At 43.3% G+C, this 19999-nt stretch overlaps 1 long non-coding RNA gene across 1 annotated transcript in view; it reads left to right on the forward strand.

Annotated features, from left to right (window-relative positions):
- The first annotated feature begins 8021 nt into the window (after positions 1 to 8021).
- LOC138683924 (uncharacterized) overlaps positions 8022 to 19999 on the forward strand; it is a 58389-nt gene continuing 46411 nt past the window's right edge. The window contains exons 1-2 of the long non-coding RNA XR_011323394.1: positions 8022 to 8215; positions 13741 to 13945. This is a non-coding gene — a long non-coding RNA (uncharacterized lncRNA). The remainder of the gene's footprint in view (positions 8216 to 13740; positions 13946 to 19999) is intronic.

Raw genomic sequence — 19999 nt, forward strand, 5'->3', positions numbered from 1 at the left:
CGCATGCAGTATTTCTCCCAGGATGTTTAAAGGAGCCACGCCTGTGTACAGTTTTGACAGGTAAGTCCTATGTGTTGTCCCTCCTGGCTTCTATGGACGTAGCATCTGCTATCTCTTTGTATTCCAGGCACATCTCACTCCACCGTGAGTATGTAATATTGGTTAAATCATAATTCTGTTTTTGCACAGGGGAATGTCTTGTGGGAGAGTGAGCAGTATCTGTTTTTGGAAATCTGGCACTGGGGCTTGCTTGATGCGAGGAAGAGCTGAGATATAATGCTGGTTTACTTTGTGGAGGTGCACTCAGCCAGCACCCTATTTGCTTTGTAGTTGCTAAAGAAAAATGAGACATACAATGGGCGTTTCTTTCAGTGGTGCTAAGATACTGCAAAGAAAAGCTAGTCTGGAAATATACTCACTTCAAAGAAATACCAGCCCAAAATGTGTTCTTGCAGAGTTTGAATGTTAGTCAGCTTAATTAACATTTTGGCAGCTAAATACTAGCACTTCTATTTACAGGGACAATGGCCAGGGAATAGGTTATTGGACGCTGCAGTTCTGATCTGTTGTATGTGCCCGACCTCCATTTCCACCCTCTCTCTTTGGTTTCACTAGTTTGCTCAGCCTGTAGCCGTAATAATAAGGGCATTCTTCGAGTGTTAGCGGACATCCTGTAGCATAGCCAGGTGCTGCTGGAATACCACTCCCTGTGGTTTTCAACGTTGCTTAGTACCCCTTGGTCCCCATCCTTGCAGAGCTTTGTAGAGCCACCAGCTCCAGCCAGCATCCCTGCTTTTGGGAGGGTCTGGGTTTCCTGGTGGGAGCTGGGGACTTTTTCTCTCCCTGCTCTGGCTGCGCCTCACCTTCTGGCTGTCACTGCTTCTTGCACCTGGTTTCAGTCATCCCTGCTGGATTGCTCTGTTCTTTTCTGGCTTTGAGCTTTGTGGCTGCAGAGCACTGGAGTCCCCAGGCTGCAATTTGACCTGCTGCTTTTCCTTGGCCAGCTTTGTCAGTCAGTTTCAGCTGTGTCTGGGCTGCTTGTTTTTCTGTTGAGGTTTATGTGATGACTTCGTTTCTTCTTCTTCTTTTTTTTTTTTTTAATTTTTGTGCTGCAGAGCTCCTAGTGCTTCAAGACCCTTTTGCAGGTTTATTCAGTGCTTTAGCTCCCATTTCGTAGCTGTAAGGTCTTCTAGCCCCATGTGACCATGCGACACCAGCACCTCAGCCAAAACCTCACCTGGCCTTTCTGTGGAGCACGGGTCTCCTCTGTTTCCTGGAAGGCAGGGATGCTGCTTCGCCTTTGCTTGGTGGCTGTTTGCAGCAGGGGAAGGCAGGCCATGGGGAGAAAGCAATGCTCAGTTCTTCCTGTGCTGCTGTGCCCTCTGCAGCACCCACAGAGCTGGGTAGCTGAGAAGAGCATGCTGTATCCTCCTCTGCAGCACATGATCCCTCTAGGATGTGCTGGGCACAGTCGTCCCCTGGCGCAACCCTGCCCAGTGTATGATTTTCCCAAATAGATACAATATGGTTCTTAATGCCTAATTCTTATTCTGAGAATACTTTCCTGCTCCTTGCTGGAAAGATGATTAATACTGCTTTGCCCAGCCAGTCACACTATCCCCAGTAGAGCTATAAATAAATACCACCCAGCAGTTGCATACAGCAAGCCCTATTTTATTATTTTCCATTCATAATACAAAACATGAGAAGCGATTACCATTTAAAGAAGAGGCTGAGTAACAGCTATAGTTTAGTAGGCACCTCGCTCTGTCATCCTCCAACATCCAGGGGACAAAGAAATCCCACACTTATTTTTGTGTAAGTTTTACTGTTCTCTAGTTATGATGGTTATTTGTCCATCTAGTTGGCTGGGACACATGATTAAATGTGCCATGTGCTTCATGTGGCCCTAGGTAGGAAGGTTTTTTCCTGCTCAAAGTGAGGTGAAAACCCTTCACCAGGACTTGCTTTGTTCAGTGGAAAATTGGTTTCTTAGCCAAAATGCAAACAACTGTTATGGTTGCCATGGTATCGTCATTTCTTATGAAACAGAAGTCCCTTCCAATGTTGGGCAAGCAGTTTTTTCATTAAAAAAAAAAAAAGATAAAATATTTTTAAAATACTCCAGTTTTGGATATTAAAAATGTCAAGGGAGGACTGAAGCCCTTCACAGGAATGGTTTCCACTGACATTTTACTAATTTATTTAAGATTTGGAGTTTTCCTTTTTAAAAAAGTAAATCATGAAAACTAAGAGAACCCCAAAGCTTTAGAGATTCCCACCCAAAAGTAATTTTCAGCCAGCTGTATTAACGACCCTGTCTGAGCGCTTCAGGTGTGAGTCATTCCGGAGGGCGGGTGGATGGGAGAAGGAAGGGGCTGGTGTCTCTCCCGTGTGGGATGGGGCAGGTGAGGGGGCTGGTGATGCGGATGCCTCGGTGCAGAGGGAGGATGGGCCAGGCTCGGGGTGTGCCGCCGGGTCCCTGCGGGCACTGGGGACACAAGCCCCTGCCTGCCAGACAGCTGCCTTGCGAAGTCTCGGGCAGCTGCATGCAGTATACCGGACCCTTAGGTACCAGCCCCTCAGCGGGACTGTAAAGCCTTGCAGGGGAAATGCAGTTTTCCTGCTCTTACTGTCAGTGTGTGGCTCAGGGACTTGGGAAAGCCTTTCACTGCTGTTAGATGAAGGCTTCCAATTAGGAGGGTTTTGTTTTCATACAGCTGTGAGCTTTCTGAAAAGTATCAGGAAAAAATATCTGCCATGACAGTATTATTCACCAAAGCATAGTTTTTATCAAATACAGTGCACAATAAACGTGCAGAAACTACGTGATTTGTCGGAAAAAAGTTCAAGGCATTTAGTAACATGTTTCATAAGATTCATTTCTTTGTTGTACATCTCTAAAAATTAAATCCCCCCAGACCCCTTGCACACAAATTGTTTTATGATCTTTTTGTGTGATAATTCCTCCAGCTTACTAAGGCACTTGCTTAATGATTAACTGAAAGAACTTAATTGGTCCTGCTAAAGGCACACTTTCTTAGAAATCAGCCTATGGAAAGTTGTTGTAGGATTGCAGTCTTTGTGGTTTTGCCACAGGAAGTCAAACACAGAACTAATAAAAACATCATTGAAGAAATAAATCAGAATCAAGGTAAGGATTTACAAAAAGAAAATGAGAGCTTGATCTTGTGAAAGATGGTGGTCGTATAATTAATTGCTAAATCCTCATTGCTAGAAGCTCCTTCTTGCTAGCTTTTGGTGAAAGAGGATCGTATTTTTCACAGAACACCAAGTAAACTGTAGAGTAGTCATAAGCAAAAACTGGAAACTTTAGAAAAACAGGAGAAAACACGCCTCTAGAGAAACATCCAAATAACTCAATAATCACTTACTCAGGTCTTTGGCCCCCTATTCTGAGACTGGGGGATGAAGGTTATCAGTTATACATCCCTATTGTTCAAAAATCATGGCTACATCTCTCCAGATTTCTAAGATTTTGTTAAAAGTCACACACTTGGGGCTGGAGGGGAAAGCGTTTTCTCTTCTAAGTGCTCACACTTCTCTGTTTTTCCTCCCTTTGCTTTAGTAATGTAAAGCAGCAAAGGTTTCCTCTCCACTGCACAGACTTCAGGAACTGGTGCTGCTGAGGGCACTGCCAAGCCCTCAGGAAGGCCAGTGCTTTTGCCGGGGTTGGCTGGGATGCATTACTCTGGTGTCATGCACAGCTGGTGACCTCCTCACATTACCACTCTCAGTTAGGGTTTATCCTGGTACTGCTACAAGAATTGCCACACCAATGCTACAAGTTGCAGCTCTGATCACTAGGTACAAGGTGCAAGTTCAACTCCAGCGATCCAGCCAAAGAACCTGATGCAGCAAACCCTACTGCTTTCAGAACTTTAGCCTCCGCTTTGGGCTTGACCTGCTGGCCCTTTTTGTGAGATTTCTTCCTCCTCCTGTTCAGTAAATGGCATCTATCAGAAGAAGAGGCATGATCCTCCATAGGGATTTTCTGCATTGTCAGCAGGGAGAGAGCAGAGCCTGCCTAGCTGGACCCTAGAGAGCACCCAGCTCTTCTCTGACCATTGCTAAGGACTCTCGTTTTCTGTGTGGCTGCAATGTGAAAAGTCCCCACATCTGTGATGAAACTGGTCAGGTGCAGAGTGAAGATTTTGTCATCCTGACCTTCCTTTTCTTCCCCAGTTGGGAATTTGTGAAACTGAAGAAAAGAAATACAATAATCCTGGATGAGCACTAAATAATATTTATTTCTGAATGTGATGAAGCCAACAATAGTAAGGTGGCCACTTGGAGGCTAGTCTCAGAGGACATCCAGCTGGGCTTGGGAGTCTATTTAAACTATCAGGTCAGGCTACCAAAGTGAATTCCCAGTGTGATGGACTACAGGCTCTGTGCCCCCCCTGTTCCCTGTTTGCCTCTGACAATTCTGTGACTTGCTTTCCCAGCAAGGGACTCCTTTCCCTAGCAGGCAGAGCAGGGAGCACTCCCTTCAGCAGTAAGCAAGGAAAGTGTGCAGTTGGAGAAACTTGTGAAGTGGGAAAAACAACAGCGTAAACCACGTACTAACTCACTTAGCTGAAGCGTTGTGCTGATCAAACAAGCAAAACCTTCTGCAAACATTCTCAAGTGCAGGCCCAGAATTTTTTTTGTCAGACCACATTTAAAATTAAAAACTGTAAATCCAGCAAAGGAAAATTTTGAGCGGGTCTGCTCTGTTTTTTCAGAGGCAGACAGAGAGTCCACAATAAGAAACCTCATCTCAGCTGCAGGCTCAAAAATCCACTGGTGATCCAGATTACATTTTTTTTTTGTTTTCTGAGCCCTTTGTATATGCCCAAGGATGTTACGCTAAATTATTGCCCAAGGCAAGACACTGGTAGGTGTCACTTGCAGAAAAATGCATCAGTTGGGTGTTTCCTACACTTGTGGCTGGAGGTTGCATGTCCTTCCTTCTCTGACGGCAGGGGCAAGGATTCATGTCCTGTCCTTTCTTAGGATGCTGGTTTAATTCAAATAGGAAAAGAATCAGGAGCAGGGCTGGACTAAGCACTTCTAATAGCAGCTTTATGCATAGCAAGTACATGAGTGACAAGTGCACAGGTACGCAGATGAAGACTGCAAAGTGGTTTTCCTGGCTCTTTTCCCTTGCACTCCAGCCTGGTTCCATACAGGGACACATATATTTTATTGCTGATGTTATTTAGTAGACTATGTACAGGTCAGGGTCTTCAGCAACCTAAATGTTTTACTTGACTTCACTGCTGGTCAGCAGATGTTCTTAAATACTTCATCTTTTTTTTTCTTCTCACCTTCTGTCTGGTCCATATATTTGTGGCAGAAATGTATGAGTGCATATTACATCTGTCATGGTAGATTCTGTTCCCTATTCAACCTACCATATACGATTACAATTCCGGTGTTGGCTTCTGCATTTCAGGTATAGAGTACTGCAATATTTATCCTCAGCTGTAGGAAGTAAAGCACTTCAATTTTTTTATCCCCTAAAAACCTGCATATTGCAGGTGTGGTACGTAAGCATTAGAAATCACTGGACATTTAGCGGCTTAATGCTTAAGAATATGTACTGCACCTGGCCACTTTATTTTTTAAATGAAGATTTGGATCAAATAACACATTAGAAACAAAAGACTTTTTCTTTCTGTGTCTTTTTTTTTAAACTGATTATCTCCCTTGATATTACATTTTAAGAATTTAAAAACAAAACTGCTCAGTCTGGAAGATCATAGCTTTGTAATTTGATCTCAGACCATGCATTATTGATTTCCAGTATGTGAAAAATATCTAAAATGTCTGCAATAAAAATGCAAAGAATAAAAATGCTTTCACTGTTTTTGAAATTAAAATCAATTTTATATGCATTATGTTGCAGCAAGTTGAAATTTGTTAAGTAGGTTAAGTAGTGGGAGGAATATTACAGAAAATGATTGCATTTCATTGTAAGATAAATTAGTAAAAAATATAGTATAATTAGTATAGAAATAAAATGAATTCTGCAATTAAATACCAAAATACAGTAATGCAATGGTATTGCTAAGTGCTGAGAAACAGGTAAAGCAAAGGTTAAGTCTGACCTATAACAACCATCTCCTGCAAACCCCTGACAGTAACTCTTCCTTTAGTTAAGGGATCACAGGTTGCATCCCAGATAATAGTAATAATAATCTCAGCCTTTAATTCTCAATTTTAGTGCCTCTTTGCAGTCTCAGACCCAGACTGATAGATGACAGCACAAGGTATTTACCTATTTGTAGTGGGCCAGGACAGGGCTGCCGTTCTGGAGCCAGGAAGGAAACACTCACTGTATTTCTCCCTGCTGTCCTTCACTTTGGAGAGGAAGAGTTGTGGGGGGGCAGCAGGGAGATTGCGGTTTAAGGTTCATCCCAGCTGTACTTGACTACAGCACCACACAGGCTCTGAACTACCTGTTGAGGTTGTCTTTGCAGCTGGTGGGTAGCAGCAGGCAGTTTGCTGCATCCCTGTGGTGGGTAGAGCCATGTACCCCCACGAGCTGTTGTGGAAGACCAGGCAACAGCCTCCCTGTCTGCCTACACCTGGGCAGTACATCTAACATTAGTGGCTCTCTCAGATCAGCCTCCTTGCTCTGAGTTGCTGCTCATGAAGCCTGGCTGCCTTGAACCCTGCTGACAAAGCTGTGGGTGTGTGGCCCTGCTTCCTGGGCAAGAGCTGCATACAGGTGCCTCAGAATGTGGGGAGTTTCCCCAGAGACATGTATTGGCTCTTTCTAATTGGAAAGGTTTGCAGTTCTGGAAGAATCTGGGATTTTTTTGTGTTTGTTTTCTTGAGAGCAACCCTGTTTTTCTTCTTTTTCTCCCGAGAGCAGTTCTAGTTGGTTTTGCTATTGCACGGTATAGGATATTGCCCTTCCATCCTGGCCATTTCTGAATGGAGTTCCCAGGGGAACCAATCTTCTCACTGTCTGAGCAATTCTACAGGCAACTTTCGAACACAAATCAGTGCCTGTTTCCCTCCTCCTCCCACCCCCTCAAAGTGCCATCTCATGCACGTTTACGTTCAAGTTTCTCCTTATTTTCATTATGTATTGGAGACAAAACAACTCTTGCCCTTTTTGGCTTGCAGGTTCATATACCAGTGGGAGCCATAATGACTGGACAGCTTTGATTCACTCTCAGTTACATGCAGAGTCCTTTCACAGACCCAAAGAAAAGCAGACACTCGCCTCAAGCTTCTCTTATTTGCTGCCTTATTCCTAGGTACCGCTGCCAGCTCTGCCTGGTACAAGAGAAATTGTGTACTCTGGATTTTCTGCTCTCACAATATTTATTGGCAGTCTCTCTTGTGAGTATAGATAGCAGCCTGTCTAAGGGACAGCTGAGCTTCCTCTGGCGTGTCTCCGTACCCCAGCACTAAAAAAGCCATCCTCATTACTGTGAGGTTTGTAGGGATTTTTAACGTATATTCTACTGGAAAATACCTAATAGAAAAGATTCAATTAGCAGAGGTAAACATTTATTCCCTTGCCTTTGTGGTGACCGTCTCTTCTTAACATTAAATACAGAACTTAATCTGATGCAATTGCTTTTTTCCCTTGCTTGCTTTCCGTTATTCTCTTTAAAGAAAGGATAGTAAAGGTATATATACCTGTATTTTCCTGTAGCTGATGGTGGTCTGACTTCTGAGTGTGTTTACTCATTTTTGAGAACCCTTAAGATTTTTCAAGGAGATCCAAGGATGCCCCTGGTTTTCCCAGGGTTGCTGAATGGTTTGATTGGATTTGTATTGCACCAGTTTCCAAAAATGCAAGGTTAGTTTCTCTCCCTTTGGTCTTCTTTCATGGGTTTTGGTTTGTTTTGTTTTTTTTTCCAAAATAAACTGCACTTTACCCTCTCTTGCCTGATTCCACCAGTATAAGGCACACTTTATTAGATTAGGAGTAGGAGGAGTAATGGTAGTAGGAGTAGTAGTAGTTGTAGATGTTTTGCATTACTTGGCCAAGGAACAAGGTGGCTGGTTTTTATGGAGCGATTTTTGTGGTGGTTGCTCTGTTCAAGGGGAAAGTGAGATCCACAGCTGTGTATAATTGACTATATTGCATCTCCTTTTCTTTTTTCCCAGAAGCAGCTAAGAGAAAGAAGCCATTGGCCTGCGAAGTTGAGATAAAGAAAGAAATTAAAACTATCTATACTAACAGGTAACTAATTTTCCATGAAACTCTATTTTCCTTGTCTTAATGCAGTTAGCTTTCTTTAGCTTGGGAGTTTGTGACTATGTGAAATAACAAGATCATACATAGATTAGCATAATAGCAGTTGCAACAATAGTGGTTTTTAATAGATCATTTAGTAGTGCTTTGATGTTTTTAACAATCCCTAATGGTGCAGCATTAGAAATTATTCTCTAAGTGCTCAGAAATTAGGCCTTAAAAGGAAAAAAAAAAGTTGCTGTCATTATAGAAAAAGCCCCTATTGATCCCTGTCACAGAACTGGGATGCTATCTCACCCTCTAGTGCTTCTGAATAAATAATGGCCTTTGACATAATGCAGCACTGAACAGGTTAGAAATAGCAGCTAGCCAGTGAGAAAGGCTGAGATGTAACAGCTCCTCAGCTAAAATGAAGCCGAGAACTGCTAGGGGTGGGGTCACCTTTTCACTCAGTTTCTGCCACAGGGTCTAAGGAGAATGACATTTATTCAGAAAATGACCTGAGAGATTCTTGCTGAGGAGGTTCTTGTAAACAGAGAAAAAGGGATCTGAGACTCTGTCAAAGTCCTCAAACAGGACCCTGTGGTTGCGCCTGAGGTCCTGGGGCTGGATTTACCATAGCGTGACGCTAGTGACAGAAGTGGGCTTCACTGCTTCTTCTGCAGCAGAACCAGAGCCTTTTGGTACTGGCACTTGCCTTTTACAAACACTTAAATGGGACCTTTGCAATTTTTTCCCCCTATTCTAGACCAGGATGTGCCTCCCTGAGCTGTTAGCAAGGCAGTCAGAAATACCATCTGCCAGGAGTATTTATTTATACAAGACCTGTTGTCCCCTAACACAGGGGCCTGCCCTTCACATTGTTTGGTCTCTGCTGAAACCCTTCAGATGAAACCTGCTGATCAGTGCAGGCTGTGCAGTATTGCCTTGCATGGAGGTCTCCAAGGGAGGTCATCTGCGGGCAGCACACTGCTTGTCCCTGTGTGTGATGGGAGGTCCCTTGGCTTCTGGAAGAGAAGGGGTCACATTGGCACAGCATACACCCAAGATAATTAGGATTTGCTGACAAGGTCTCCTTAGAGCAAGGGGATCACTGGCACAGCAACATCTGTGTCTCTTTCTGCAGCTGGCTCAGCCCAAGCAGGTCAGCTTGTTGCTGTGTGGTAGTAGTCCATCTCAAGGCACTGCCATCACATAAGCCACAGGCCCTGCGAGTGCCCTGTAACCTCTGGAAAGGTGGTTTGTGTGGGGATGAATGTCACCTTTTAGGACAGGCTTCAGACATAATGTCAGAGGATTAAATACTGTAGTATGCATTTGCAAGTCACTGTCAGGGTTACCATTTTACTCGCATTCCATGTTCTAGCTCTGTATGCTCTGGTGGTCCCAGCTGAAAGCCTTTGGTCTCTTGCTACAAGCCATGGTTCCTGATCTTTCCTAACATAGGTCACATTAGTCAGTAGTGGTGACCCTGCATGTCTCTGATGGAGCACGACTGTTTATGCTTTTCCCTTTGGAAGCAGAAGTATCACTTTTTTGTTAACAGAAGGATTAAGGCATTGAGAAAACAGGCTTTCAAAGTATCAATCAACACAACAGGCCAGTTCCTTGAGGCACCTGAACAGGGTCTGTGTGGTGGTCTGAACCACTTGCCCCCAGGCTTTACTCTGTCTGCATAAACTACCTTTCTATCCCTCTACCATGCTGAGTCTGTAAGAGCTGCACTGAGATGTTAATCACAGTTGGCTCTTACCAGAACCAGGAAGGCTTGTGGATGTGGAGATGAGAAGGTCCAGAGACAAGAAATTAGTGAAACCCAGTTGCTAGGAATGGGGTCTTGGGACTAAATTTTAGTGATGATCCAAAGCTGCTGGAAGGTTAGTCATTTCCAAGAAAAGCAGAAACAAATGCTTATGATTTTTAATTACAGGACCTCTCAAAAAACATGATGTACCAGTCTCCTTTCATTATGTACTTGGGCAACAACTTTCATGAAAGTTGCACAATGTCTCCCAAACCTCCTCTTTCTGAAACAGCAATATCCCACACCTCATTCTTAAACTTTGGGGAAACACGGAAAGCTCCTAAAATAATTTTCATTCATTTAATAGAGAAATAACATCAACGCCAGTAAAATTAAGTTGAGCTATCTTGTGCTTACTCAAAGGCACTTTCGGACTAGCTCTTTCACATCAGGGGTGAAGCATTTGCAGAGACACTAGGTTGCCAGCCTTATTGTCTTCTGTGAGATGAGCAGAGGAGTGCACCACACTTGGGATTTACTGCATGTAGAAACAACATCTCCCTGTGGCACATCTCTGTGGGGCAGTGCAGGGTGTGAATGAAACAACAGAGAAAGTGAGTGAGAGTCTGAAATCATATGTAGGGCGGATACTGAGTCTGGGAATGGAGAGGGAGACACAGTGAGAAAATTCCAGAACAAACGTAAGGGAGAGGGTGCTACAGCTCTGTGTGTGACAGGGGAGAGTTTGGCTTTTTATGGAGCAAGGGGAGAAAAACAGAGAAATGCACGTGCAGTAATTCTGCATGGAAAGTATATTCCTGCTAGTGGATAGCAGGGCAAAGCGCAAAGCAAATTTAAGAACCGTCCAGGACTGGAGATCAGCACGAGTGGGGAGAGAGCTGTTAATGAGTGTGTGGTGATGTCGGTAAAAGATATTTGCTCTCCCTCAAATCTGTGAATCCAGTATGGTTTGTGTAAGGGTCTGTCTTAATGGCAATGAGTGAGGGGTGCAGATGAAGATAAAACAGAAGATAAAAGACGGATGGGAGGGGAAGGAAGATAGGCAACAGTGTGTAAGTGGATTATTTTGAGGGGTAAAAAAGTTTATGAGGAAGGCCAGGGTCATCAGAAGAAATTTCATGCTTAGCTGGACCAAGGCAGTTTGGGGCATATAAGACCAATAAGTTCCTACATGGGAATGGTAGAGATGTTGATAATGCAGGAGAGGGAAAAGTATTCCAGTTGTTTCTATCTATCTTCTGTGCTTGGAAGAAGCAGAATGAAATGCTGCCTACTGTATTGGAAACCAAGGATAAATCAACTGGGATTTTCAATCAGCAGTCTAAGTAACTTGCCCCTGTGATCTCAAAAGAAAGAAAGAAGCAATTCCTCCTCTCTCACTGAAAAAGAAAGTATTTTATTGATAGTATATTAAAAAAAAAAATCTATTCAAATGCTTGGAACACTGACAAAGTATCTGAAGACTCAATGCTGGCTATTAGTAGGTAAACAAGATGACCCAGAAAATCATAGACCAGTTGACCTGACATCACTCCTGAGCAAAATAATGGAAAAATTGATACAAGATTCAATTAGTAGAGAAATAAAGGGCAGGAATATAATTAATGTCAGTCAACATAGTTTTATGCAAAATAGGAATTGTCAAACAGAATTTATTTCATTCCATCAGATTGTAAGTGTTGTTGATGAAGGCAGCTATGGAGGTATAAGATTCTTTGTAATAATTTTGATCTTGTACCATTATCTTTCTGATAACCAAACACGTGCTATTCAACACTGAAATGTGTAGGTACTAAGAACTGGCTAGCTGACACAAGTAGTTTCTAAGGGAAATTATCATAAATATGGGTCATTTCAGTGTGTTCTATAAAATTTGCTATTGAGCCTATTCTGTATCTCTCCCAATATCTGAAGGAAAATACAAACTTACTGAAAAATACAGTTGACAATGTCAGGTATAATGGCTGCAAAGCCAGGGGCAAAAACCTGCTGTACAAAAGGAGCAATCAGGATTATTCAGCAAGCCATTTGAAGACGAATGGTTTGGTACTGTTCAGTGCAAGGCTGTGCATGTGGACAGGGAATGGTGGCCTGACCTGCAGAGTGTGGGATTGCAGCCTGGAAAGTAGTTTGGGGATCAGAGTGGATAAAACAGCTGAAACATGAACATGCAGCTGATGCCACTGCAGGTGGATCTAATATTGTCTTTGGAGATATATGCAATTGAGAAATGAAGACTAGAAATGTGATGCTGAGTATGCAATATAGGAATACAGCATTTGCCCGTGACCACAGGAAATACTGCAGAAAAGAGATAATGGTGTGGGAGTCATGGGGGTGTGGACACAGAGGCAAAACTGTCTTAAAATGCAGAAATTGGGCCTTTCCTTTGTTACAGTGTTTGGAAGTGTTGTTTGAATTAGCTGCAGGTAGGAATTGTAGAAAGGCTGAACTCTGCTGGGTTGCTTTTTACACATCCTTATTCAGAAGGTGTGACCTTACTTCATTATAAAATAGTTCCTTCCACCAAAAAAGGAAGCAAAACTTAATTGAAGTGCTTTTCACTTTGACTGCTGATTTCCAAAAGGAACGTCACTTTCAGCATTAATTCAGATCATCTTGCCCGATAGTCTCTGTGCAGGCAAGCTTAGAAAGCATTCAAGAAATCTCATTTGTCCCCTCCCCACAAGTGACATTAAAGCACAAGTACCAGAAGGATGCTTTTGGTATAGAAAAGAAAGGCATACAGGGAAGTAATAGTTAAAAGTCAGATTGGATTTTCACGATAGAAGAGAGTTATATGTGTTTTTAACCATGTTGGACAAAGTCATGAAAGAAATGGTGTCTCTCTTGTACTGTCTTTGAGCAAAGATGGGGGGCTTTTCTGGAAAAAGTGCTAAGAGTCAAAATAGTTTAGGGTGCTCAGTAAGATGTTAAGTGTGAACTATTAAGCAACTTGAGATATGCAGGAGATCCTGATACAGCATCTGACCATGTTTAGTCTTAAATGTGGTATCTAAAGAGAAGGTCATTGGCCAGTGAAGCATGTAAGAAACAGAAAAACTAAGAGTCCCAGTCAGAGGTAGTGCTGAAAGAGATGCCATAACAGGTAAAGCCGTGCTTTTCCTTACATCAGGGAGACTGGAGTTGGGCAAGGATTTTTGGCTGTGTTACTTCTGCTCAGTCACAATTTGGCACGTGACGTTGACCATGGCTCAGAGACCCACCATAAGGCTTAGGTGTATCAACATCCTGGGAGGGCTTCACTTCCGCCTACTGTGCAGAGAAAGATTTTTACCTACTTGCCCATGCCTGAACCTTATAAAAAGCAGGACTGTGGAAAGCCTTATCTGAAACACCACAGAAATGGTCCAGTCCTTGTCCTCACACAACACCTGTCACTCTGCACTAGTCTTTATAGTTGCTAGTTTATGGCCTAGTGTGGTTAAGTGTGCATAAATATTTTCAAGCCATTACACTGCTTCTCCAATACCTGCTCTGTTGTTTTCATTTGGCATTGAAGTGCCCCCTGTTACAGAAGGAAAGTTAGGTGTATGTTTGAAACTATCCTTTTCCATTTTTCTCAGCAGCCCTGGGAAAAAAAAACAAAAACAAACTTTTAACGGGTTCACAAAATAAAGAATGTAGCCTTAAATTACTGAGAGTATTTCCTTTTGCTAACTAAATGTAATGTCAAGCAACTGTCTGTATTTTTTCCCCATGCTATCCCTTTGCCTTTGTCCCTTAGGTACCAGTGACTCAGAATGGAAGCTTATAAAATATCAAGAACATGCAAAGTCTCTCACAGAATAAACAGTATTATTTCCTGACAAAACTGCACACTGACAATCATTGAGCAATAGCATGACATGCAGAAGATACAGAAACCCTAAAAATGGAACTGACGTGATTGTAAGACTCCCACACAAACCAAGAGTAAAAGAGATTCACAGGTAGGACTCAGTTAAACTCTCCTCAACATTGCTGCTCACAGATTACATCCCCAAGGAAAGGATATGTCTTCTGACAGAGGTTAATGACATCAGTTGAGGTTCTTGATACTAGCAGTCTTTTGCTTGTGGGAGCAGGGAATGTATGGTTTAACTCTTAACTGCCCAGACTCTCAAAGAAGTTCATCCTCCATGTAGACACACACAGCAGAAGTGCTTAGGTATCCAAATGTGCTCAGTGCCTGGCACTTGCCACCTTCACTAAGATTTCTGTTGCCTGGTGGTGCTTGGGACCCTGTCCTCTCCTGAATATTCTACCTGTGTGTCAAGCTGATCCTTTTTTTGTCTTGTTGAACTCTTCTGTCCTTCTTCCTCTGAAAGTTCATGGAACTTTCACCTCTCTCCCCATCCTCTGTTGGCATAGATGTATCTTTAAGCAAGATGTGGGGTTTCATTGTGCTGATAACTCTCTCCTACCTCTCTGCTTTGAATCAGTTGCTTTATATTCTGCTTCCGCCCAAAGCACCTCTCCATGTGAACAGGAATTTTGTTTTTTCCTTCTGACATCTCTTTGTGTTGTCAAACACAACGTGACCAAAATGGAATTCGAGGTGCTTCCCATCAGAATGATTCCCTTTCCATATAGATGTTGAGGTTGACAGTAGTATGGTGTCTAATTCAGTGGCTTCAGAGAATATTAAGCAAAAGCCCCCAGACTCCAAGCCCCAAGCACCAAAGCAGGCAGGTGTGAGATCTTGATAAATGGAGAACAGCTTAAAACCAAGGAATCTGGTTTTATCTGTCTTGTCTTTTTTGCCTCTTGGGTATAATAAGCAGGACAGATTCTCACTGCCCTCTATTCTGGCAGGCACACCTCTTTTGGGACTGGGTTTGTCTGTCTCTCATTTTAATGCTCTCATTTCATTTTAATAATTTCACAAAGTGCTGCACCCATTGTCTACAGCTGCCCCTTTTACTGTCCATCGTGTTTCTCCTCTAATTCCACCTCTGTAAGCTCACACCTGATGAGAATGAGGCTGGTGGCAAAGCACAGGGGCTGATTCCCCCTCCTAATGTGCCAGCAGTACTTAGTGCAGTTAATAGCAGATCAGTTCTCTGTCCTGCAGTGGAGACGGCAGTTATTGTCCTGTACTCAGCACTGATGAGGACTCCTTTTAGGAAATCAGAAACAAACTGGAGAGTCCACAGGAGGAAAAAAGAGCAATTAAAGGTGAGAAAGTCTACAATCAGAAAATGTTGAAATAACACAATTTCCTGAGAGAGAGAAAAGGAAAGGATGAGATAGCGTGTCTTTAACGTGTCTTCCACTGCATTAGAACATATTTCTAAAGAGGTCAGAGATTAATTGCTCCCAGGCTCTGGGAGGGTGAGGCAGGTAGTCTGCAGTGAGGGAGAGCTGCTTTCACCTTCCATGTCACTGCTGTGCTTGTGACAGTTGCGGTGGGGTCGGAGCTGCCCCACAAGCTGGTATTGCAGGAGGACGCTGATTTCCAGCAGGAGTTTCTTGGAGACACATTTGCTGCAGAACAGGTCAGGTTTTTGTCCTGCCAATGAGCAACTACCAAAATAATAGGTGCAGCCCAGCAACATCCACCCTTGGGCAAGAATCAAGCCTGACAGAGGAGCAACATCTTTCGGTCATGCTGTAGGAGCTTGGCAAGATGACATTGCCACAAAGTCTGCTGGTGGGCTTGAGTATCCAAGAAGGTAGTGGCAAGGTAGGGTTGTTTTCTGACCGTGTCTGGATCATGAGACCTGGATCCCATCATACAAAGTGGCAGAACTTCTGGATTTCCACCCACATGCAAATTTAGTGAGTACACCTTACTTCAGTTCATTTGGAGAAAACCTCCTATATGAAACAGTGCTTGTTTTGCAATTAAGGCATAGCTCCAGTGTGTCATATTATGCAAGCAGAGCCAGTATTTTGACAGGGTGGACAGTGGCCTGGTTTAATAAAGATGCCCCGACCTCACACTACTCTCTGCTGCTAGCCTGCTCCTTCATCACCTCCCCAAATAAACTTTTGTGATTTGTCTGGGTGACACCTTTTGAAGTCTCAGCACAGCTTGCCCTTCTTCAACTCCGATGAGAATGACAAAATCTGCTTCCTGCAACTGGCAGAAGGAATTGTCCTGTGCTTGTTAATAGGTCCCTGGAATAAATGGCCAGGGTAGGAGGCTGGAAATTGGCTTTACTGAGGAGCCTTGCCTTTTGGAGACTTTCTGCAGAAGTGCTGTTTTTAATTGGATGGGGTTATGAACTTTCAGAAATCACATGCACCTTTTCTCGTGAGATTGTTAAGGCTCATTTGAGCATGGGTATGCACAGCTCTTGAAGATGCTCTGTGTGTGTAGTTTGCTTCACCATCAATTCCTCCACAGCTGTGGAGAATGCTTCTAGCCTGCCATAACATCAGCAGGAAAGAGCGGTGCTCAGCTCTGCTTGCTTATTTCTGCAAGAGCCCTGAGCACTTTTTGCTGTGTGCAGAGCAAATGTCGCTGTCACATGTCACACTATGCCATACATTGAAGCAAAGCCCTGTCACTTAACTCCTTGCACAGGGAAGGAGCATTAAAATCTGAGACAGAGAAAGAGGGAGAGAGTACACTGACCTTCTGCCATATTAATTACCAGCAAGGTTCAAAAGAGCTGTTGATGATCATGGTATGGCTGGTGCATGGCCCCATGCTAGCCACATAGGATTGGGTTTTTGCACCCTGCCTAACTCAGATCACTCCTGTAATTAAAAGTGACAGAGAAAGCACAATGACTTCAGCATTCCTGGTAAAATTAACTTCATTTTTTCATTTCAGCAGGAGGGATGCTGAAATAGACCTTACACATAAAATGAGAATTTGCTGCATCCAGGGTCAGATTGCCCCATCTCTCTTGGCCAAAGGGTCCAGTCTTTTATCATCTACCTTCTTCTTGCATAGTATGGACACAGTATGGAGGGATTTGTGCTCTTTTTTTTTTTTTTCTCTCCTTATGAATCCTAGTGCATCTTGGGGACGGGCTTGTTTGATAAAATCTTCCTTTGCTGATGGCAAACAGAGTGTAAATCTTAGAATCCAGGCAACTGCTGTGGAAAAAGGCTGGCAAATATTTCCATATGATTTCATATGTTCTCATCATACATAATTAAAGGCAAATGCAAGAAAACAGCAGGCATTTTCCTTTGCTCATAAAAGACACAGGTTAAAGGATTAGCTTTGAAAAGTGCCTCTGAGAAGTAATGACTGTTCCTGGTATGAATGTAGTAAACTATAATTAAGGTATTTGGGGAATTGAAACAGATTTTGAGAACAATGGCTTATAATTTTATATTAAATAAGAATATAGCCTCTGTATAATTAAAAGTAAGCACTTAACTGCTGTTATTCTCTTCTTGTCTACCAAAGCTATTGTTTGTTTAGAAGTGAAGAAAAAAAGGAGGGGCTGGGAGCTGTGTGCATTATTGCAAAACAAAAAGACAAACTGGAGAGAGTATGTTTGCTAATAAGCAAGATGTTGAGTGATGCACAACAGTAAACAGTCTCAGCTCTCTTCACGTGGAAAAGGCACTGTTAAAATGGGGTGTTTGTGTGTGTGTGTTTGTGAGCTTGAGGAAGGGGGCATATGCCTTTGTCCCTAAGAAGAAATATTACAAGTTCTCAACTGCACTCAGAGTTTCTTGTGGGCACTCCTGGGAATAATTACTCACAAGTCACCGTGTTTGCATATGTGGTTCTGCATTTCAGAAGACATTTCTTACCACCAGTGACTATCTTATATATGTTTCAGTGATGTACAGGAAAATTTGGTCAGAGTGTGTTGGATAGGACTCCTCCACCCAATAGCAGGGTTTTTCTGCAAGGACAACTGCTGCATTTAGAGCCATAAGGTGACACCACCTTCTCCCATCTTCCCAGTGACTGTGCTGCAGGGTGGCACTTAAACTGCTGTTATTCTGCTGAAACATGTCCTTTTCTGTCTTCCAGCTGCTGGAAGCACCAGGTAGCCTGGGAGAATTTTGCTTATGTTTCCTGCTTCTCTCTGCCTTTGTCTGATAAGAAGACAAGATGGGGAAGAAATATCATCACTACACATAGGGGACATACAGAGCCAATTTTTATATATAATTAATGTCTGAGGGGTGAAAGTGGATTTTGAGAGCAAGCATTCTAAGGAGGCACCCATCATTCTAACAGAAGAGCTAACACCATGGCCTCTCTTCTCCTGCTGAACAACTGCATAGCAATGTTTTGCAAGCCCTGAAAGGCATGAAAAGCAACTGCCCCACTCTGGCATATTTTTCTCACTGAGATATCTGCCAGTCACTCTGAGGAGCCTGGTGTGGGGAGTGAACGACATGCCTTACACTGCTCATCCTGATAATGAATGCCACATTCACGCAGGACATGAACACCCAACATGAAGTCCAGTGAGCACTGGAGATTGAGTCCAGGTCTGGCAGAATGCCAAGAGGATGTGTGTCATTGGCTTTTGAAAGGACCTGGCATGGGTAGGCAGACCTCTCAAGGATGAAACCTAAGTCTGATGACCTAGCGATATTACCCTACAGTGATGGGCCTACATATGTTTCTGAAGTGGTTGGTATTCCTCCTCCTCCTCCTCTGCCACCTCCTCCTCCTCTGTATCTTATATCTAACAATTCATTTTCAGGAGATGGAGCATTTTATATTCACCAATGCCAAGTTGCTCATGACTGAACCAAGAGTGTGCGTTTGTCAGTCACCTTAACCATCCTCCATCAAATGGCAGGCTCAGCCGTGCTGCATATGATCTTTGTGGCAATTTTTGCTTTCTCATAAAAGATCCTTTACTACAGCAGCTTGAAGCTATGCTCATGCTCCAGCTTTCCCCTGTTAGTATGTGAGGACCCCAGGGGTGGTTATCGAGGCAGTGAGTTTGCTTTGGCTCTTCCAGCCTGACTGGGGGGCTCTTTTCTGCAGGCAGGAGGTCTCACCTCCTGGGGACCCAAGGGATCACACAGGTGAAAAAAGAGAAGGCAAGTACCTATTCTTGCTTCAGTCAGAGGGTAATGGCTAATGTCTCTTGCCTTCCCTTGCTGGGCAGGCAGCATGCTTTTCTACTGCCAGTCTCTCCTGCCAAGTATACGGCTTACACCTTTAAGCACCCATTTCTAGTAGGTGAGCAGATATATAAGGCAGGATGGGATCCAACACAACTCACCTTGCTTCAGTGTACAATTTCAGCAGCTGGATTGTGATTGTTCATGGCTGGTATTAATTTCAAGTTTAGAAATATTTTTTCTTTATTTGAATGCTGTTAGTGAATGGCCACAACAGAGGGCCAAATTATTATGTACTCAGATATGGTGCTTTCTAACGAATGATACTTTAAAATCATACTGCTAGAAGGACTCCACCTAGCTTTTAAATGCTGAAAAAGTCACCTCACTGGAATCCTCCCCTCCCCTTCTCTTCCTATTCTCAGCCCCATCTTCCTTGCCAACCCCCGTCTTCTCTTCCCCTTCCCCCGCTTTGCTGGAAAGAGGCATAACTCTCATGACTTTGGATGGTAAAAGCAGATGTGAACTTTGCACTGCCCATTGTGTTCACCACCTCCCTTTTCCTGATCAAGGACAGCTGCGCGAGGTTAAATTAAGAAAATGGGTGAAGAAGTGGATGTGAACAAGCCTTCCTAAATTTGTGTGGTTTGTACTGCTGAAGAATCTGTGGCTGAGTTTCTGTCTGTGCTGGATGCACTGCACTGCTTGAAGCACAGCTTCAGGTGTTGCAATAAGGACAGTATCTCTGCTTGACTATGGTATGGCAGTGGGGTGACCAGGGCAGAGGCTGCTAATCCCAGAAGATGAGCTAAAGGTAAAAGAAGCTCTCTGTCACACAACTATATGCTACCCAAATGCGATGGGGTTGGGGAAGCAAACATTTTGGTTATTTCTGTGTGTCAGGGGGAAATTTATGTTTCCTACTGTGGCTCTCCGCCCATCTCTTAGATTGCGCACAAAGGTATGTAAGAGAGTGCAATGGAAGAGAAGTGATCTCT

The sequence above is a fragment of the Haliaeetus albicilla genome, chromosome Z (assembly GCF_947461875.1).
Source record: "Haliaeetus albicilla chromosome Z, bHalAlb1.1, whole genome shotgun sequence".
Lineage (NCBI taxonomy): Eukaryota > Metazoa > Chordata > Aves > Accipitriformes > Accipitridae > Haliaeetus > Haliaeetus albicilla.